Source organism: Poecilia latipinna, unplaced genomic scaffold (assembly GCF_001443285.1).
Source record: "Poecilia latipinna isolate Pla-1442-1.1 unplaced genomic scaffold, P_latipinna-1.0 Scaffold2001, whole genome shotgun sequence".
Taxonomy (NCBI): domain Eukaryota; kingdom Metazoa; phylum Chordata; class Actinopteri; order Cyprinodontiformes; family Poeciliidae; genus Poecilia; species Poecilia latipinna.
This window is the reverse complement of record NW_015114617.1, coordinates 41,047-46,477: the sequence shown is the minus strand read 5'-3', so window position 1 is coordinate 46,477 and position 5,431 is coordinate 41,047.

Sequence of the window (5,431 nt, the reverse complement as noted above, 5' to 3'; positions counted from 1 at the left end):
ACTCTTTAGTTGCTGTTTTACTGCACTTTGAACCACAGCCAAACTCTCTGGTTTTTTACAGCCTGTAACAGGTTTTTCCAGGATAATGTTGAGTCTAGATTGATCCATTTTCCTGACCAACCTCCCTGTTGCACAACATGATGCTGCCACCGGAATCAAAAGGCTTTAATTCCTAAAATCTCAATGAAAATATGAAAGGAATACAAATACTTTTGCAGGGCATCGTATACTTTGTATGTTAACAGGAAAGGTTTATTAAAATAATCCTTTCTATATTTGTAATGAGGTACTGCAAACCAAATAGAAATAAAGAAACTAAAATCAGTTTTGTGTCCATTCATGCTGGATAATATTTTTTCAATATGTCTATTGACTCTCAACTACATCTGTGAGAACACTGAAATATATTTATTTGCTTTTGACCTAATTTTTTTTTCTCCTCAATCCAGTTACAGCAACAGAGCCATGGATGACACATTATCGACTAAAGAACAGCTCTGTGTGCCTCCATGTCAAGAAACCACCTCCATATAGAAATGCCCAATGGACATTTGATGGAAAATTTGTTGCTGATAAGGATTATATTGATGAAGACTATGCAGAGAGAGTGGTTTTCAGCTCTGAAAACTTGACTTTGTGTATAAACAGACTGACTGAAAATGACACAGGCATCTTTAAGGCCTCTTACTTTTCCAACCGTTTTCAACAATCAGAAAATCACCAAGTTATTGTACAAGGTAAGTTTAAGCTGTATTTTGGCTTTAAGTGTGAAAGTTGTATTTTTTATTTCTTTTCTTTCTAAATCTCATTCTTTTATCCATTTGTGTTTTGAGAACAGAGAAATAAATGTCAGTGTGTGGGTTGTGTTGCAGAAAGTAGCCAGCAGGGGGGCAACATTTATTTATTCTGCTTNCCTTATTTATTTTCATGAATTGAAGGACTTCAGAACATTGTGCCATGTTCTGAGCCCTTCATGACTACTGTGAATATTTTTGCACTTTTCTCCCACTTTTTTAATGAGGCTCAGTGATTATGTTTAATTCTGTTTGTAATAAATGCATGTTTTTTTCACAACATGTGGAACTTCTGGTCGGGTATTTGTTCCATGCATCCACTGTTTTCAGTAAACGATACCGGAGCTATTCTTCCATTTATTAAGATGAACAATGTAAAAGACTTAATTTGTAATTAGTTTTTACATATTAAATGTCAGCTTTGAGAGAGACTGAGTGTCTTTTCAGGCAGATCTTTAACAGCAGTTTTGTTTTAGTATCAGTGGTTAACTATAGTGGTGAGGAAATAAAGTAGGAGTGTCTGTCAGCATGATTTCCTGGTGAGACGGATGAGGTTAAATTAGTAAATATGTGCATGGTACTGGTCTGTATGCTCACTGAGTGCTCATTGGAGTGTCCGGGGAAAGAAACTGTCTCTGTCGCAGCTTCCTGGTTGTACTTGTTGAGTTGAAGCAGGAAGTACAGGAAGTTATTCTGAACAGTATCTATGCGTGAAGACCACATCAGGCCATAGGGAGGCTCCTAAGAGGCGTCATGGTCCTCAGTAGTCACAACATCTACAAATGACATCAAGGTGCAACGCTCCTGTAGCTTCTGGTTAAATACAATGTTGTAAAAACTTACATAGCATTTTCAGTCAGTAATAAATTATTACCAAGCTAAGAAAATTCTCACACAAAGGGACGTGAAAATGTTGCAAACATATTACTTTTCAACGTTTCATATATAAACCACAGTCCTCCAAATACCTAGGTAACTTCAGTAAAGATAAAGATGGAGTGCAAAAAGGCCAGTGTAGGCTTTGATAACCCGAATCTGACAAAACAGAACACTGCAAAAAAATAAAAAATTATAACTTGGCAAAGAACTACACAAAGAGGTTCTCCAAAACTGGAGCAGAAAATGCAACAGAGACCAACTCGGCAAAAGACCAAATAACAGTTTTAATTACAGTTTTTATTTCAGTTATTTTTTGCATACAGGACCTTTGGACAGCAAGCAAAAAGCTTTTCTGGAAATGTCATAGGAAACAGAACCACATAATGCTGCTGAGGTCAGTGGTACCAGAGGTGTGAAAACAGAAAGATTATACTCAGAAAGAGTGTCACATATGTACTTCCTGATTAGCTGTACAGCAGGTCTAGACCTGGCTTTGGGGACCACTATACTTTGCAAGCTGTTCTTTCTCTGTAAGCATAACTGATTTTCTACTAATTTGTTAAAATGTAATTGTGTTTTCAGCAGCACCTTGAAAACACAAGGTGCCAGATTCTTTGAGCAGCTGCTGTGTGGGTGTGGTGGTGCTGGTGGTGTGTTTACAGTTTTTAAAAAGTAATTGCATGCAAATCCACACTGTAAAATCATTTCTCAAATCACTCCAGTTTTTTCAACTACTCCTCGTCAGCTAATCTAAAGTTATCTGAATTAAAATCCTTGAGCTCAGTTAGATGAAGTCGTTCTGTATTGCTTGGGTAAATCTCGCAAGTTGTAGACCACACCCCCATATTGGTTATATAAGCACAGAGCATAGCTTTCGTGATGAATCAACTTTTATTCTGTAAAAAGGGACTAAATAAATCTGTACCCAAGTGGGTACAGAAATGCTTCTTGAGTGTTTCTTGCAGAACTATGACGTGAAAAGGACTTAAGAAAACCAGGAACACTTTACCATGGTGGTATCATGTTGTGTGATTGTGCTGCTGCCAGTAGAGATGTAACATCGCACAAAATAGATAAAATAATGAAAGACTACTTTCAAACTCAATCATCTGAAATCAGTGGCTGACTGGTTGAAAACTGCTCTCAGTTGAATAATCCCTGATCAGGTGTCGCATTTGGCCATTTAAAAAAAACAACGGTGAGGAAAAAATCTGAAAGCCAATCTGTCATTTTGACGGATTACAAGTCACATTTTGAGTTTGATGCGAGGGCTCGCAGGACTAGAAAATGTAAGGATTTAGGTTTCTGTATTGTTTTCTGTTAAATGAGTCTCTGTCCCAGCTGTTCCTTGTTTTCCTTGATTACCTTCCTTGTGTATTTAATCCCACCTGTGTCCCCTGCTCCTCGTCGGATCCTGGTCGTGTCACATGCCGAGTCTCTGTTGTTGGCTGCTCCAGCGTTTGAGTTCCTGACCTAATGCTCACTTGTGCTGCCTGGACTTTTCTGTACTCTTTGTTGCCTCCGTTAAATTACCATTATTCACCGTAACCTGGGTCCACCGTGTCCATCCTCACCACCACCAAACCACAAATCTTGACAGAAGAACCCTGCTTTCTAGAGTTTTGTCAACTTTGGATAATTTAACTTGGGAAAAATGTTCCCTGATTTCAAAACCTAGGCTGACGTGGTGCTTGAAGTTCTCATCTCCAGTGTCAAGGCAGAGCGAAGATTGATTCTCCAGATCAATATCTGCTCTGTCCAGTATCTATTTGGAGATAAATAATTGCAAATCAATTTCTAAGCAAGGAGCTCGGGCTGATCTATTGGTATTTATTTAATAAGAAAAATCCTATTATTTTTCAGGCAGCACCCAGACTGGTTCGGAAAAACAAGAAGAGGATTTCCTGTAATGTGATGAACAACTTCTGCTCTCGGTTTGAGTGATGATGTGACTGACATTTCTTCAACCACACTTTAAATAAACAACTATGTCTGTCTTAAAACTCATATTTCTGCTGAGTACTTGGAGCTTCACTGGTGAGTTGAAATGACTATTTTTACCCTTGTGTGTTTAACATCAGGAGAAGGAAATCTGCACATTTAGAAACATATTTTTTTGATAAATACTAAATATGGTGCCTTGCAAATATTTAAATTGCTTAAACTCTTGAACATTTTGTCTCTTTGCAACCCCGATTAAGTTACTTCAGTTGATTATTTTCATCAGATAAGAAAATTGGAAATTTATTTTTTTTTTTGTACATTTTTTAAAAAAGTGACTGTTCTTTTTTTTCATAAGAGCTGCATGCCGTTTATTTATGGAGTTTCTTGTCAGTTTCTTGATATGTTGATCAACATGTCACAGTGACCCAGTGTGAAATGTTGTCACTGTTCACACACGTGAACAGTTTTTTTTTTCCCCATAAAACTATTGTTAAGCTGAGTCCATAAGTTCTTAATATGGTTTATGTGAGGAAAAGGACATCACGTTATTGTTCTCTCATCTTCAGTGCCCCCTAGTGGAAGATTTGGCTGCATGTCGAGAATTATACAGCATAAAAATAATGGACTGCTTAAAATTTGAACTATTGTCCCGTTTATCTGGATCCCTTTCATCTAATCAGTCTATGAAACCTTTGAAAATCTTATTTGAACTCTTTAGTTGCTGTTTTACTGCACTTTGAACCACAGCCAAACTCTCTGGTTTTTTACAGCCTGTAACAGGTTTTTCCAGGATAATGTTGAGTCTAGATTGATCCATTTTCCTGACCAACCTCCCTGTTGCACAACATGATGCTGCCACCGGAATCAAAAGGCTTTAATTCCTAAAATCTCAATGAAAATATGAAAGGAATACAAATACTTTTGCAGGGCATCGTATACTTTGTATGTTAACAGGAAAGGTTTATTAAAATAATCCTTTCTATATTTGTAATGAGGTACTGCAAACCAAATAGAAATAAAGAAACTAAAATCAGTTTTGTGTCCATTCATGCTGGATAATATTTTTTCAATATGTCTATTGACTCTCAACTACATCTGTGAGAACACTGAAATATATTTATTTGCTTTTGACCTAATTTTTTTTCTCCTCAATCCAGTTACAGCAACAGAGCCATGGATGACACATTATCGACTAAAGAACAGCTCTGTGTGCCTCCATGTCAAGAAACCACCTCCATATAGAAATGCCCAATGGACATTTGATGGAAAATTTGTTGCTGATAAGGATTATATTGATGAAGACTATGCAGAGAATGGTTTTCAGCTCTGAAAACTTGACTTTGTGTATAAACAGACTGACTGAAAATGACACGGGCATCTTTAAGGCCTCTTACTTTTTCAACAATCAGAAAATCACCAAGTTATTGTACAAGGTAAGTTTAAGCTGTATTTTGGCTTTAAGTGTGAAAGTTGTATTTTTTATTTCTTTTCTTTCTAAATCTCATTCTTTTATCCATTTGTGTTTTGAGAACAGAGAAATAAATGTCAGTGTGTGGGTTGTGTTGCAGAAAGTAGCCAGCAGGGGGTGTCATTTATGAATCTGCTTGTTTTGGGTGTTTCAGGAATGGTTCCCACACCAGTGATGACTGTGACACCAGAAAATCATTCCAGTGTTTCAGCAGAATCATGTAATTTCACAGTGAACTGCTCCATCCAGGATGACTGGCTGGGGTCTGACTGTGATCAACATGGCTGCCGACCGTCTCAGAAGTCATTTAATAAGTTCAACATCACCATCCTCTTTGTCAACACAA